We start from the raw sequence: 17,086 nt of genomic DNA on the forward strand, positions 1-17,086 counted from the left end.
TTATACAGGGGGAGCAGCCTGTGGTGTCATGGCATTACTTTTATATTATACAGGGGGAGCAGCCTGTGGTGTCATTATTATTGTACAGGGGGAGCAGCCTGTGGTGTCATGGCATTATGCCATGACACCACAGGCTGCTCCCTCTGTATAATAATAATAATAATGCCATGACACCACAGGCTGCTCCCCCTGTATAATATAAAATTAATGCCATGACACCACAGGCTGCTCCCTCTGTATAATAATAATAATAATAATAATAATGCAATGACACCACAGGCTGCTCCCCCTGTATCATAATTTGTGTCATGGCATTACTATTAATAATAGTAATGCCATGACACAAATTATTATACAGGGGGAGCAGCCTGTGGTGTCATGGCATTACTTTTATATTATACAGGGGGAGCAGCCTGTGGTGTCATTATTATTGTACAGGGGGAGCAGCCTGTGGTGTCATGGCATTATGCCATGACACCACAGGCTGCTCCCTCTGTATAATAATAATAATAATGCCATGACACCACAGGCTGCTCCCCCTGTATAATATAAAATTAATGCCATGACACCACAGGCTGCTCCCTCTGTATAATATTAATGCAATGACACCACAGGCTGCTCCCCCTGTATAATAATTTGTGTCATGGCATTACTATTAATAATAGTAATGCCATGACACAAATTATTATACAGGGGGAGCAGCCTGTGGTGTCATGGCATTACTTTTATATTATACAGGGGGAGCAGCCTGTGGTGTCATTATTATTGTACAGGGGGAGCAGCCTGTGGTGTCATGGCATTATGCCATGACACCACAGGCTGTTCCCTCTGTATAATAATAATAATGCCATGACACCACAGGCTGCTCCCCCTGTATATTATAAAAGTAATGCCATGACACCACAGGCTGCTCCCCCTGTATAATATACATACAGGTAGTGGTAGATGCTCAATTAGTTCAGTAGCATTTCCCAGGTGCATGAGGGAGGGGTTAAATACTGGTTAAGTAAAACAAGACATTTTTTCCCTCAACACACTGAGCAATGCTAGTAACCAATCTAGAACACTACATGATAATAGAATTCAGAGATATTGGTTACATATACCTGCGCAGGTGTATGCTAAGCCCCCAAGCCGCATCAAGGCTTCTCTGTATATTGGGGGTCCCTAGCGCTATATCTAGGTGCAGGGTGCAGCACCCCAAAAAACCATCATAAGCTGGGAAGCCCAGCGCGGCATGCCAGTGATATACTAAGTGTTAATAATTAGTGATAGGAAGCCAAAGCTATATAAAAAGAGAGATAAATGAATGTAATTAAAATAGGATAGAAAGTGTTAGTGAGGGAAAAGTGTTAATAGAATGTAGGGGCATGCCGCACTAAAGCCACCCCAGCCCATCCAGTCCAGGAGCACCGCACCCCACACCACCGTTACCCTAAATTGGGTCTACGATTAACCAGCAAGGAGCCACATGATAATGGCTCCTTACTTGATATATCCAAACTAAGAGCTACCTACCTTGGAGCAACCCCGGACTACTCCATGTGGCATATCAGGACCCACATCTCCTCCTAATATGGGCTCCCTTCTGCCTCTAACAACATACATACAGGTAGTGGTAGATGCTCAATTAGTTCAGTAGCATTTCCCAGGTGCATGAGGGAGGGGTTAAATACTGGTTAAGTAAAACAAGACATTTTTTCCCTCAACACACTGAGCAATGCTAGTAACCAATCTAGAACACTACATGATAATAGAATTCAGAGATATTGGTTACATATACCTGCGCAGGTGTATGCTAAGCCCCCAAGCCGCATCAAGGCTTCTCTGTATATTGGGGGTCCCTAGCGCTATATCTAGGTGCAGGGTGCAGCACCCCAAAAAACCATCATAAGCTGGGAAGCCCAGCGCGGCATGCCAGTGATATACTAAGTGTTAATAATTAGTGATAGGAAGCCAAAGCTATATAAAAAGAGAGATAAATGAATGTAATTAAAATAGGATAGAAAGTGTTAGTGAGGGAAAAGTGTTAATAGAATGTAGGGGCATGCCGCACTAAAGCCACCCCAGCCCATCCAGTCCAGGAGCACCGCACCCCACACCACCGTTACCCTAAATTGGGTCTACGATTAACCAGCAAGGAGCCACATGATAATGGCTCCTTACTTGATATATCCAAACTAAGAGCTACCTACCTTGGAGCAACCCCGGACTACTCCATGTGGCATATCAGGACCCACATCTCCTCCTAATATGGGCTCCCTTCTGCCTCTAACAACATACATACAGGTAGTGGTAGATGCTCAATTAGTTCAGTAGCATTTCCCAGGTGCATGAGGGAGGGGTTAAATACTGGTTAAGTAAAACAAGACATTTTTTCCCTCAACACACTGAGCAATGCTAGTAACCAATCTAGAACACTACATGATAATAGAATTCAGAGATATTGGTTACATATACCTGCGCAGGTGTATGCTAAGCCCCCAAGCCGCATCAAGGCTTCTCTGTATATTGGGGGTCCCTAGCGCTATATCTAGGTGCAGGGTGCAGCACCCCAAAAAACCATCATAAGCTGGGAAGCCCAGCGCGGCATGCCAGTGATATACTAAGTGTTAATAATTAGTGATAGGAAGCCAAAGCTATATAAAAAGAGAGATAAATGAATGTAATTAAAATAGGATAGAAAGTGTTAGTGAGGGAAAAGTGTTAATAGAATGTAGGGGCATGCCGCACTAAAGCCACCCCAGCCCATCCAGTCCAGGAGCACCGCACCCCACACCACCGTTACCCTAAATTGGGTCTACGATTAACCAGCAAGGAGCCACATGATAATGGCTCCTTACTTGATATATCCAAACTAAGAGCTACCTACCTTGGAGCAACCCCGGACTACTCCATGTGGCATATCAGGACCCACATCTCCTCCTAATATGGGCTCCCTTCTGCCTCTAACAACATACATACAGGTAGTGGTAGATGCTCAATTAGTTCAGTAGCATTTCCCAGGTGCATGAGGGAGGGGTTAAATACTGGTTAAGTAAAACAAGACATTTTTTCCCTCAACACACTGAGCAATGCTAGTAACCAATCTAGAACACTACATGATAATAGAATTCAGAGATATTGGTTACATATACCTGCGCAGGTGTATGCTAAGCCCCCAAGCCGCATCAAGGCTTCTCTGTATATTGGGGGTCCCTAGCGCTATATCTAGGTGCAGGGTGCAGCACCCCAAAAAACCATCATAAGCTGGGAAGCCCAGCGCGGCATGCCAGTGATATACTAAGTGTTAATAATTAGTGATAGGAAGCCAAAGCTATATAAAAAGAGAGATAAATGAATGTAATTAAAATAGGATAGAAAGTGTTAGTGAGGGAAAAGTGTTAATAGAATGTAGGGGCATGCCGCACTAAAGCCACCCCAGCCCATCCAGTCCAGGAGCACCGCACCCCACACCACCGTTACCCTAAATTGGGTCTACGATTAACCAGCAAGGAGCCACATGATAATGGCTCCTTACTTGATATATCCAAACTAAGAGCTACCTACCTTGGAGCAACCCCGGACTACTCCATGTGGCATATCAGGACCCACATCTCCTCCTAATATGGGCTCCCTTCTGCCTCTAACAACATACATACAGGTAGTGGTAGATGCTCAATTAGTTCAGTAGCATTTCCCAGGTGCATGAGGGAGGGGTTAAATACTGGTTAAGTAAAACAAGACATTTTTTCCCTCAACACACTGAGCAATGCTAGTAACCAATCTAGAACACTACATGATAATAGAATTCAGAGATATTGGTTACATATACCTGCGCAGGTGTATGCTAAGCCCCCAAGCCGCATCAAGGCTTCTCTGTATATTGGGGGTCCCTAGCGCTATATCTAGGTGCAGGGTGCAGCACCCCAAAAAACCATCATAAGCTGGGAAGCCCAGCGCGGCATGCCAGTGATATACTAAGTGTTAATAATTAGTGATAGGAAGCCAAAGCTATATAAAAAGAGAGATAAATGAATGTAATTAAAATAGGATAGAAAGTGTTAGTGAGGGAAAAGTGTTAATAGAATGTAGGGGCATGCCGCACTAAAGCCACCCCAGCCCATCCAGTCCAGGAGCACCGCACCCCACACCACCGTTACCCTAAATTGGGTCTACGATTAACCAGCAAGGAGCCACATGATAATGGCTCCTTACTTGATATATCCAAACTAAGAGCTACCTACCTTGGAGCAACCCCGGACTACTCCATGTGGCATATCAGGACCCACATCTCCTCCTAATATGGGCTCCCTTCTGCCTCTAACAACATACATACAGGTAGTGGTAGATGCTCAATTAGTTCAGTAGCATTTCCCAGGTGCATGAGGGAGGGGTTAAATACTGGTTAAGTAAAACAAGACATTTTTTCCCTCAACACACTGAGCAATGCTAGTAACCAATCTAGAACACTACATGATAATAGAATTCAGAGATATTGGTTACATATACCTGCGCAGGTGTATGCTAAGCCCCCAAGCCGCATCAAGGCTTCTCTGTATATTGGGGGTCCCTAGCGCTATATCTAGGTGCAGGGTGCAGCACCCCAAAAAACCATCATAAGCTGGGAAGCCCAGCGCGGCATGCCAGTGATATACTAAGTGTTAATAATTAGTGATAGGAAGCCAAAGCTATATAAAAAGAGAGATAAATGAATGTAATTAAAATAGGATAGAAAGTGTTAGTGAGGGAAAAGTGTTAATAGAATGTAGGGGCATGCCGCACTAAAGCCACCCCAGCCCATCCAGTCCAGGAGCACCGCACCCCACACCACCGTTACCCTAAATTGGGTCTACGATTAACCAGCAAGGAGCCACATGATAATGGCTCCTTACTTGATATATCCAAACTAAGAGCTACCTACCTTGGAGCAACCCCGGACTACTCCATGTGGCATATCAGGACCCACATCTCCTCCTAATATGGGCTCCCTTCTGCCTCTAACAACATACATACAGGTAGTGGTAGATGCTCAATTAGTTCAGTAGCATTTCCCAGGTGCATGAGGGAGGGGTTAAATACTGGTTAAGTAAAACAAGACATTTTTTCCCTCAACACACTGAGCAATGCTAGTAACCAATCTAGAACACTACATGATAATAGAATTCAGAGATATTGGTTACATATACCTGCGCAGGTGTATGCTAAGCCCCCAAGCCGCATCAAGGCTTCTCTGTATATTGGGGGTCCCTAGCGCTATATCTAGGTGCAGGGTGCAGCACCCCAAAAAACCATCATAAGCTGGGAAGCCCAGCGCGGCATGCCAGTGATATACTAAGTGTTAATAATTAGTGATAGGAAGCCAAAGCTATATAAAAAGAGAGATAAATGAATGTAATTAAAATAGGATAGAAAGTGTTAGTGAGGGAAAAGTGTTAATAGAATGTAGGGGCATGCCGCACTAAAGCCACCCCAGCCCATCCAGTCCAGGAGCACCGCACCCCACACCACCGTTACCCTAAATTGGGTCTACGATTAACCAGCAAGGAGCCACATGATAATGGCTCCTTACTTGATATTTCCAAACTAAGAGCTACCTACCTTGGAGCTACCCCGGACTACTCCATGTGGCATATCAGGACCCACATCTCCTCCTAATATGGGCTCCCTTCTGCCTCTAACAACATACATACAGGTAGTGGTAGATGCTCAATTAGTTCAGTAGCATTTCCCAGGTGCATGAGGGAGGGGTTAAATACTGGTTAAGTAAAACAAGACATTTTTTCCCTCAACACACTGAGCAATGCTAGTAACCAATCTAGAACACTACATGATAATAGAATTCAGAGATATTGGTTACATATACCTGCGCAGGTGTATGCTAAGCCCCCAAGCCGCATCAAGGCTTCTCTGTATATTGGGGGTCCCTAGCGCTATATCTAGGTGCAGGGTGCAGCACCCCAAAAAACCATCATAAGCTGGGAAGCCCAGCGCGGCATGCCAGTGATATACTAAGTGTTAATAATTAGTGATAGGAAGCCAAAGCTATATAAAAAGAGAGATAAATGAATGTAATTAAAATAGGATAGAAAGTGTTAGTGAGGGAAAAGTGTTAATAGAATGTAGGGGCATGCCGCACTAAAGCCACCCCAGCCCATCCAGTCCAGGAGCACCGCACCCCACACCACCGTTACCCTAAATTGGGTCTACGATTAACCAGCAAGGAGCCACATGATAATGGCTCCTTACTTGATATATCCAAACTAAGAGCTACCTACCTTGGAGCAACCCCGGACTACTCCATGTGGCATATCAGGACCCACATCTCCTCCTAATATGGGCTCCCTTCTGCCTCTAACAACATACATACAGGTAGTGGTAGATGCTCAATTAGTTCAGTAGCATTTCCCAGGTGCATGAGGGAGGGGTTAAATACTGGTTAAGTAAAACAAGACATTTTTTCCTTCAACACACTGAGCAATGCTAGTAACCAATCTAGAACACTACATGATAATAGAATTCAGAGATATTGGTTACATATACCTGCGCAGGTGTATGCTAAGCCCCCAAGCCGCATCAAGGCTTCTCTGTATATTGGGGGTCCCTAGCGCTATATCTAGGTGCAGGGTGCAGCACCCCAAAAAACCATCATAAGCTGGGAAGCCCAGCGCGGCATGCCAGTGATATACTAAGTGTTAATAATTAGTGATAGGAAGCCAAAGCTATATAAAAAGAGAGATAAATGAATGTAATTAAAATAGGATAGAAAGTGTTAGTGAGGGAAAAGTGTTAATAGAATGTAGGGGCATGCCGCACTAAAGCCACCCCAGCCCATCCAGTCCAGGAGCACCGCACCCCACACCACCGTTACCCTAAATTGGGTCTACGATTAACCAGCAAGGAGCCACATGATAATGGCTCCTTACTTGATATATCCAAACTAAGAGCTACCTACCTTGGAGCAACCCCGGACTACTCCATGTGGCATATCAGGACCCACATCTCCTCCTAATATGGGCTCCCTTCTGCCTCTAACAACATACATACAGGTAGTGGTAGATGCTCAATTAGTTCAGTAGCATTTCCCAGGTGCATGAGGGAGGGGTTAAATACTGGTTAAGTAAAACAAGACATTTTTTCCCTCAACACACTGAGCAATGCTAGTAACCAATCTAGAACACTACATGATAATAGAATTCAGAGATATTGGTTACATATACCTGCGCAGGTGTATGCTAAGCCCCCAAGCCGCATCAAGGCTTCTCTGTATATTGGGGGTCCCTAGCGCTATATCTAGGTGCAGGGTGCAGCACCCCAAAAAACCATCATAAGCTGGGAAGCCCAGCGCGGCATGCCAGTGATATACTAAGTGTTAATAATTAGTGATAGGAAGCCAAAGCTATATAAAAAGAGAGATAAATGAATGTAATTAAAATAGGATAGAAAGTGTTAGTGAGGGAAAAGTGTTAATAGAATGTAGGGGCATGCCGCACTAAAGCCACCCCAGCCCATCCAGTCCAGGAGCACCGCACCCCACACCACCGTTACCCTAAATTGGGTCTACGATTAACCAGCAAGGAGCCACATGATAATGGCTCCTTACTTGATATATCCAAACTAAGAGCTACCTACCTTGGAGCAACCCCGGACTACTCCATGTGGCATATCAGGACCCACATCTCCTCCTAATATGGGCTCCCTTCTGCCTCTAACAACATACATACAGGTAGTGGTAGATGCTCAATTAGTTCAGTAGCATTTCCCAGGTGCATGAGGGAGGGGTTAAATACTGGTTAAGTAAAACAAGACATTTTTTCCCTCAACACACTGAGCAATGCTAGTAACCAATCTAGAACACTACATGATAATAGAATTCAGAGATATTGGTTACATATACCTGCGCAGGTGTATGCTAAGCCCCCAAGCCGCATCAAGGCTTCTCTGTATATTGGGGGTCCCTAGCGCTATATCTAGGTGCAGGGTGCAGCACCCCAAAAAACCATCATAAGCTGGGAAGCCCAGCGCGGCATGCCAGTGATATACTAAGTGTTAATAATTAGTGATAGGAAGCCAAGGCTATATAAAAAGAGAGATAAATGAATGTAATTAAAATAGGATAGAAAGTGTTAGTGAGGGAAAAGTGTTAATAGAATGTAGGGGCATGCCGCACTAAAGCCACCCCAGCCCATCCAGTCCAGGAGCACCGCACCCCACACCACCGTTACCCTAAATTGGGTCTACGATTAACCAGCAAGGAGCCACATGATAATGGCTCCTTACTTGATATATCCAAACTAAGAGCTACCTACCTTGGAGCAACCCCGGACTACTCCATGTGGCATATCAGGACCCACATCTCCTCCTAATATGGGCTCCCTTCTGCCTCTAACAACATACATACAGGTAGTGGTAGATGCTCAATTAGTTCAGTAGCATTTCCCAGGTGCATGAGGGAGGGGTTAAATACTGGTTAAGTAAAACAAGACATTTTTTCCCTCAACACACTGAGCAATGCTAGTAACCAATCTAGAACACTACATGATAATAGAATTCAGAGATATTGGTTACATATACCTGCGCAGGTGTATGCTAAGCCCCCAAGCCGCATCAAGGCTTCTCTGTATATTGGGGGTCCCTAGCGCTATATCTAGGTGCAGGGTGCAGCACCCCAAAAAACCATCATAAGCTGGGAAGCCCAGCGCGGCATGCCAGTGATATACTAAGTGTTAATAATTAGTGATAGGAAGCCAAAGCTATATAAAAAGAGAGATAAATGAATGTAATTAAAATAGGATAGAAAGTGTTAGTGAGGGAAAAGTGTTAATAGAATGTAGGGGCATGCCGCACTAAAGCCACCCCAGCCCATCCAGTCCAGGAGCACCGCACCCCACACCACCGTTACCCTAAATTGGGTCTACGATTAACCAGCAAGGAGCCACATGATAATGGCTCCTTACTTGATATATCCAAACTAAGAGCTACCTACCTTGGAGCAACCCCGGACTACTCCATGTGGCATATCAGGACCCACATCTCCTCCTAATATGGGCTCCCTTCTGCCTCTAACAACATACATACAGGTAGTGGTAGATGCTCAATTAGTTCAGTAGCATTTCCCAGGTGCATGAGGGAGGGGTTAAATACTGGTTAAGTAAAACAAGACATTTTTTCCCTCAACACACTGAGCAATGCTAGTAACCAATCTAGAACACTACATGATAATAGAATTCAGAGATATTGGTTACATATACCTGCGCAGGTGTATGCTAAGCCCCCAAGCCGCATCAAGGCTTCTCTGTATATTGGGGGTCCCTAGCGCTATATCTAGGTGCAGGGTGCAGCACCCCAAAAAACCATCATAAGCTGGGAAGCCCAGCGCGGCATGCCAGTGATATACTAAGTGTTAATAATTAGTGATAGGAAGCCAAAGCTATATAAAAAGAGAGATAAATGAATGTAATTAAAATAGGATAGAAAGTGTTAGTGAGGGAAAAGTGTTAATAGAATGTAGGGGCATGCCGCACTAAAGCCACCCCAGCCCATCCAGTCCAGGAGCACCGCACCCCACACCACCGTTACCCTAAATTGGGTCTACGATTAACCAGCAAGGAGCCACATGATAATGGCTCCTTACTTGATATATCCAAACTAAGAGCTACCTACCTTGGAGCAACCCCGGACTACTCCATGTGGCATATCAGGACCCACATCTCCTCCTAATATGGGCTCCCTTCTGCCTCTAACAACATACATACAGGTAGTGGTAGATGCTCAATTAGTTCAGTAGCATTTCCCAGGTGCATGAGGGAGGGGTTAAATACTGGTTAAGTAAAACAAGACATTTTTTCCCTCAACACACTGAGCAATGCTAGTAACCAATCTAGAACACTACATGATAATAGAATTCAGAGATATTGGTTACATATACCTGCGCAGGTGTATGCTAAGCCCCCAAGCCGCATCAAGGCTTCTCTGTATATTGGGGGTCCCTAGCGCTATATCTAGGTGCAGGGTGCAGCACCCCAAAAAACCATCATAAGCTGGGAAGCCCAGCGCGGCATGCCAGTGATATACTAAGTGTTAATAATTAGTGATAGGAAGCCAAAGCTATATAAAAAGAGAGATAAATGAATGTAATTAAAATAGGATAGAAAGTGTTAGTGAGGGAAAAGTGTTAATAGAATGTAGGGGCATGCCGCACTAAAGCCACCCCAGCCCATCCAGTCCAGGAGCACCGCACCCCACACCACCGTTACCCTAAATTGGGTCTACGATTAACCAGCAAGGAGCCACATGATAATGGCTCCTTACTTGATATATCCAAACTAAGAGCTACCTACCTTGGAGCAACCCCGGACTACTCCATGTGGCATATCAGGACCCACATCTCCTCCTAATATGGGCTCCCTTCTGCCTCTAACAACATACATACAGGTAGTGGTAGATGCTCAATTAGTTCAGTAGCATTTCCCAGGTGCATGAGGGAGGGGTTAAATACTGGTTAAGTAAAACAAGACATTTTTTCCCTCAACACACTGAGCAATGCTAGTAACCAATCTAGAACACTACATGATAATAGAATTCAGAGATATTGGTTACATATACCTGCGCAGGTGTATGCTAAGCCCCCAAGCCGCATCAAGGCTTCTCTGTATATTGGGGGTCCCTAGCGCTATATCTAGGTGCAGGGTGCAGCACCCCAAAAAACCATCATAAGCTGGGAAGCCCAGCGCGGCATGCCAGTGATATACTAAGTGTTAATAATTAGTGATAGGAAGCCAAAGCTATATAAAAAGAGAGATAAATGAATGTAATTAAAATAGGATAGAAAGTGTTAGTGAGGGAAAAGTGTTAATAGAATGTAGGGGCATGCCGCACTAAAGCCACCCCAGCCCATCCAGTCCAGGAGCACCGCACCCCACACCACCGTTACCCTAAATTGGGTCTACGATTAACCAGCAAGGAGCCACATGATAATGGCTCCTTACTTGATATATCCAAACTAAGAGCTACCTACCTTGGAGCAACCCCGGACTACTCCATGTGGCATATCAGGACCCACATCTCCTCCTAATGTGGGCTCCCTTCTGCCTCTAACAACATACATACAGGTAGTGGTAGATGCTCAATTAGTTCAGTAGCATTTCCCAGGTGCATGAGGGAGGGGTTAAATACTGGTTAAGTAAAACAAGACATTTTTTCCCTCAACACACTGAGCAATGCTAGTAACCAATCTAGAACACTACATGATAATAGAATTCAGAGATATTGGTTACATATACCTGCGCAGGTGTATGCTAAGCCCCCAAGCCGCATCAAGGCTTCTCTGTATATTGGGGGTCCCTAGCGCTATATCTAGGTGCAGGGTGCAGCACCCCAAAAAACCATCATAAGCTGGGAAGCCCAGCGCGGCATGCCAGTGATATACTAAGTGTTAATAATTAGTGATAGGAAGCCAAAGCTATATAAAAAGAGAGATAAATGAATGTAATTAAAATAGGATAGAAAGTGTTAGTGAGGGAAAAGTGTTAATAGAATGTAGGGGCATGCCGCACTAAAGCCACCCCAGCCCATCCAGTCCAGGAGCACCGCACCCCACACCACCGTTACCCTAAATTGGGTCTACGATTAACCAGCAAGGAGCCACATGATAATGGCTCCTTACTTGATATATCCAAACTAAGAGCTACCTACCTTGGAGCAACCCCGGACTACTCCATGTGGCATATCAGGACCCACATCTCCTCCTAATATGGGCTCCCTTCTGCCTCTAACAACATACATACAGGTAGTGGTAGATGCTCAATTAGTTCAGTAGCATTTCCCAGGTGCATGAGGGAGGGGTTAAATACTGGTTAAGTAAAACAAGACATTTTTTCCCTCAACACACTGAGCAATGCTAGTAACCAATCTAGAACACTACATGATAATAGAATTCAGAGATATTGGTTACATATACCTGCGCAGGTGTATGCTAAGCCCCCAAGCCGCATCAAGGCTTCTCTGTATATTGGGGGTCCCTAGCGCTATATCTAGGTGCAGGGTGCAGCACCCCAAAAAACCATCATAAGCTGGGAAGCCCAGCGCGGCATGCCAGTGATATACTAAGTGTTAATAATTAGTGATAGGAAGCCAAAGCTATATAAAAAGAGAGATAAATGAATGTAATTAAAATAGGATAGAAAGTGTTAGTGAGGGAAAAGTGTTAATAGAATGTAGGGGCATGCCGCACTAAAGCCACCCCAGCCCATCCAGTCCAGGAGCACCGCACCCCACACCACCGTTACCCTAAATTGGGTCTACGATTAACCAGCAAGGAGCCACATGATAATGGCTCCTTACTTGATATATCCAAACTAAGAGCTACCTACCTTGGAGCAACCCCGGACTACTCCATGTGGCATATCAGGACCCACATCTCCTCCTAATATGGGCTCCCTTCTGCCTCTAACAACATACATACAGGTAGTGGTAGATGCTCAATTAGTTCAGTAGCATTTCCCAGGTGCATGAGGGAGGGGTTAAATACTGGTTAAGTAAAACAAGACATTTTTTCCCTCAACACACTGAGCAATGCTAGTAACCAATCTAGAACACTACATGATAATAGAATTCAGAGATATTGGTTACATATACCTGCGCAGGTGTATGCTAAGCCCCCAAGCCGCATCAAGGCTTCTCTGTATATTGGGGGTCCCTAGCGCTATATCTAGGTGCAGGGTGCAGCACCCCAAAAAACCATCATAAGCTGGGAAGCCCAGCGCGGCATGCCAGTGATATACTAAGTGTTAATAATTAGTGATAGGAAGCCAAAGCTATATAAAAAGAGAGATAAATGAATGTAATTAAAATAGGATAGAAAGTGTTAGTGAGGGAAAAGTGTTAATAGAATGTAGGGGCATGCCGCACTAAAGCCACCCCAGCCCATCCAGTCCAGGAGCACCGCACCCCACACCACCGTTACCCTAAATTGGGTCTACGATTAACCAGCAAGGAGCCACATGATAATGGCTCCTTACTTGATATATCCAAACTAAGAGCTACCTACCTTGGAGCAACCCCGGACTACTCCATGTGGCATATCAGGACCCACATCTCCTCCTAATATGGGCTCCCTTCTGCCTCTAACAACATACATACAGGTAGTGGTAGATGCTCAATTAGTTCAGTAGCATTTCCCAGGTGCATGAGGGAGGGGTTAAATACTGGTTAAGTAAAACAAGACATTTTTTCCCTCAACACACTGAGCAATGCTAGTAACCAATCTAGAACACTACATGATAATAGAATTCAGAGATATTGGTTACATATACCTGCGCAGGTGTATGCTAAGCCCCCAAGCCGCATCAAGGCTTCTCTGTATATTGGGGGTCCCTAGCGCTATATCTAGGTGCAGGGTGCAGCACCCCAAAAAACCATCATAAGCTGGGAAGCCCAGCGCGGCATGCCAGTGATATACTAAGTGTTAATAATTAGTGATAGGAAGCCAAAGCTATATAAAAAGAGAGATAAATGAATGTAATTAAAATAGGATAGAAAGTGTTAGTGAGGGAAAAGTGTTAATAGAATGTAGGGGCATGCCGCACTAAAGCCACCCCAGCCCATCCAGTCCAGGAGCACCGCACCCCACACCACCGTTACCCTAAATTGGGTCTACGATTAACCAGCAAGGAGCCACATGATAATGGCTCCTTACTTGATATATCCAAACTAAGAGCTACCTACCTTGGAGCAACCCCGGACTACTCCATGTGGCATATCAGGACCCACATCTCCTCCTAATATGGGCTCCCTTCTGCCTCTAACAACATACATACAGGTAGTGGTAGATGCTCAATTAGTTCAGTAGCATTTCCCAGGTGCATGAGGGAGGGGTTAAATACTGGTTAAGTAAAACAAGACATTTTTTCCCTCAACACACTGAGCAATGCTAGTAACCAATCTAGAACACTACATGATAATAGAATTCAGAGATATTGGTTACATATACCTGCGCAGGTGTATGCTAAGCCCCCAAGCCGCATCAAGGCTTCTCTGTATATTGGGGGTCCCTAGCGCTATATCTAGGTGCAGGGTGCAGCACCCCAAAAAACCATCATAAGCTGGGAAGCCCAGCGCGGCATGCCAGTGATATACTAAGTGTTAATAATTAGTGATAGGAAGCCAAAGCTATATAAAAAGAGAGATAAATGAATGTAATTAAAATAGGATAGAAAGTGTTAGTGAGGGAAAAGTGTTAATAGAATGTAGGGGCATGCCGCACTAAAGCCACCCCAGCCCATCCAGTCCAGGAGCACCGCACCCCACACCACCGTTACCCTAAATTGGGTCTACGATTAACCAGCAAGGAGCCACATGATAATGGCTCCTTACTTGATATATCCAAACTAAGAGCTACCTACCTTGGAGCAACCCCGGACTACTCCATGTGGCATATCAGGACCCACATCTCCTCCTAATATGGGCTCCCTTCTGCCTCTAACAACATACATACAGGTAGTGGTAGATGCTCAATTAGTTCAGTAGCATTTCCCAGGTGCATGAGGGAGGGGTTAAATACTGGTTAAGTAAAACAAGACATTTTTTCCCTCAACACACTGAGCAATGCTAGTAACCAATCTAGAACACTACATGATAATAGAATTCAGAGATATTGGTTACATATACCTGCGCAGGTGTATGCTAAGCCCCCAAGCCGCATCAAGGCTTCTCTGTATATTGGGGGTCCCTAGCGCTATATCTAGGTGCAGGGTGCAGCACCCCAAAAAACCATCATAAGCTGGGAAGCCCAGCGCGGCATGCCAGTGATATACTAAGTGTTAATAATTAGTGATAGGAAGCCAAAGCTATATAAAAAGAGAGATAAATGAATGTAATTAAAATAGGATAGAAAGTGTTAGTGAGGGAAAAGTGTTAATAGAATGTAGGGGCATGCCGCACTAAAGCCACCCCAGCCCATCCAGTCCAGGAGCACCGCACCCCACACCACCGTTACCCTAAATTGGGTCTACGATTAACCAGCAAGGAGCCACATGATAATGGCTCCTTACTTGATATATCCAAACTAAGAGCTACCTACCTTGGAGCAACCCCGGACTACTCCATGTGGCATATCAGGACCCACATCTCCTCCTAATATGGGCTCCCTTCTGCCTCTAACAACATACATACAGGTAGTGGTAGATGCTCAATTAGTTCAGTAGCATTTCCCAGGTGCATGAGGGAGGGGTTAAATACTGGTTAAGTAAAACAAGACATTTTTTCCCTCAACACACTGAGCAATGCTAGTAACCAATCTAGAACAGTCTGCTGTTAGGAGGCAGACATTTTCTGATAGTTATTTTTCAGTAGACGTGAACTGCAGGAGGAGACAGAGCCAGGACAAGATCTGCGCTGCGGCCGGGACCCTGAATGCGGCGGGGGCATGCGGAGGGGTAAGGGGTGTGTGTAAATTTACTTGGGTGGGTGGGCTAGTAACTATAGTCCCGCAGATCGGCGCCCACAGTCCCTCAGCGCCTCCCCGCCACCGCGGGGGCTGCGGGGCTATAGTTACGCCACTGGTCTTGGTTGCCTTGACTAGATAGTGCAGATCTGCACTATATAGTCAAAATTGTATGCCATCGCATGCATGCCATGCGATGCGATGCAATCTGATCGCATCGGGGATCGCATCGCACGGCACATCTCATGTGTGTACACACCATTAGTTGTGGCTCTGCTGAAACCCCTGTGCCCAAAGAGGAGATAGCCAGCCAGGGGCGGGCTGGGCCGGGGGGCAGGGTGCCATCTGCCCCCCAGGCCGCTCTGGCAGGTGTGCTCCGGGCCGTGGCCGTGTCCGAGGCCACCTTACTGTTTTTTTTTTCACTGCCGGCGGCCATGTTCCTGTGGTCTTTTAAATGATGTCTACAGCCACAGGAACATGGCCGCCGGCCTCCACGGCTACGTGGAGGAGGGCCCCGGCAGCCTGTTCCCTGAATCCCTGTTATCCCCGGCGGCAGTAGCAGACGCTGGGTGGGGACGTCATGACGATGACGCCTCCCACCCACGCGTCTGCAGAGAATGGAGGAAGACAGGCAGGCCGCAGTACAAGTCGTGGGGGCCGCTTCAGGAGGCTGCAGAGAGGGGAATTGAAATTCGTGGAGCCGCAGCAGGACAGGAGGAGCCTGAGGGATAAAAGACAGTAAGTTAACATTAAACACCTAAAACGATATATCTGCTGTTTCATGTATATTAATAATAATGCAATGACACCACAGGCTGCTCCCCCTGTATCATAATTTGTGTCATGGCATTACTATTAATAATAGTAATGCCATGACACAAATTATTATACAGGGGGAGCAGCCTGTGGTGTCATGGCATTACTTTTATATTATACAGGGGGAGCAGCCTGTGGTGTCATTATTATTGTACAGGGGGAGCAGCCTGTGGTGTCATGGCATTATGCCATGACACCACAGGCTGCTCCCTCTGTATAATAATAATAATAATGCCATGACACCACAGGCTGCTCCCCCTGTATAATATAAAATTAATGCCATGACACCACAGGCTGCTCCCTCTGTATAATAATAATAATAATAATAATGCAATGACACCACAGGCTGCTCCCCCTGTATCATAATTTGTGTCATGGCATTACTATTAATAATAGTAATGCCATGACACAAATTATTATACAGGGGGAGCAGCCTGTGGTGTCATGGCATTACTTTTATATTATACAGGGGGAGCAGCCTGTGGTGTCATTATTATTGTACAGGGGGAGCAGCCTGTGGTGTCATGGCATTATGCCATGACACCACAGGCTGCTCCCTCTGTATAATAATAATAATAATGCCATGACACCACAGGCTGCTCCCCCTGTATAATATAAAATTAATGCCATGACACCACAGGCTGCTCCCTCTGTATAATATTAATGCAATGACACCACAGGCTGCTCCCCCTGTATAATAATTTGTGTCATGGCATTACTATTAATAATAGTAATGCCATGACACAAATTATTATACAGGGGGAGCAGCCTGTGGTGTCATGGCATTACTTTTATATTATACAGGGGGAGCAGCCTGTGGTGTCATTATTATTGTACAGGGGGAGCAGC

Source organism: Crinia signifera, chromosome 9, assembly GCF_055691185.1.
Source record: "Crinia signifera chromosome 9, ASM5569118v1, whole genome shotgun sequence".
In the NCBI taxonomy this organism is placed as follows: Eukaryota; Metazoa; Chordata; class Amphibia; order Anura; family Myobatrachidae; genus Crinia; species Crinia signifera.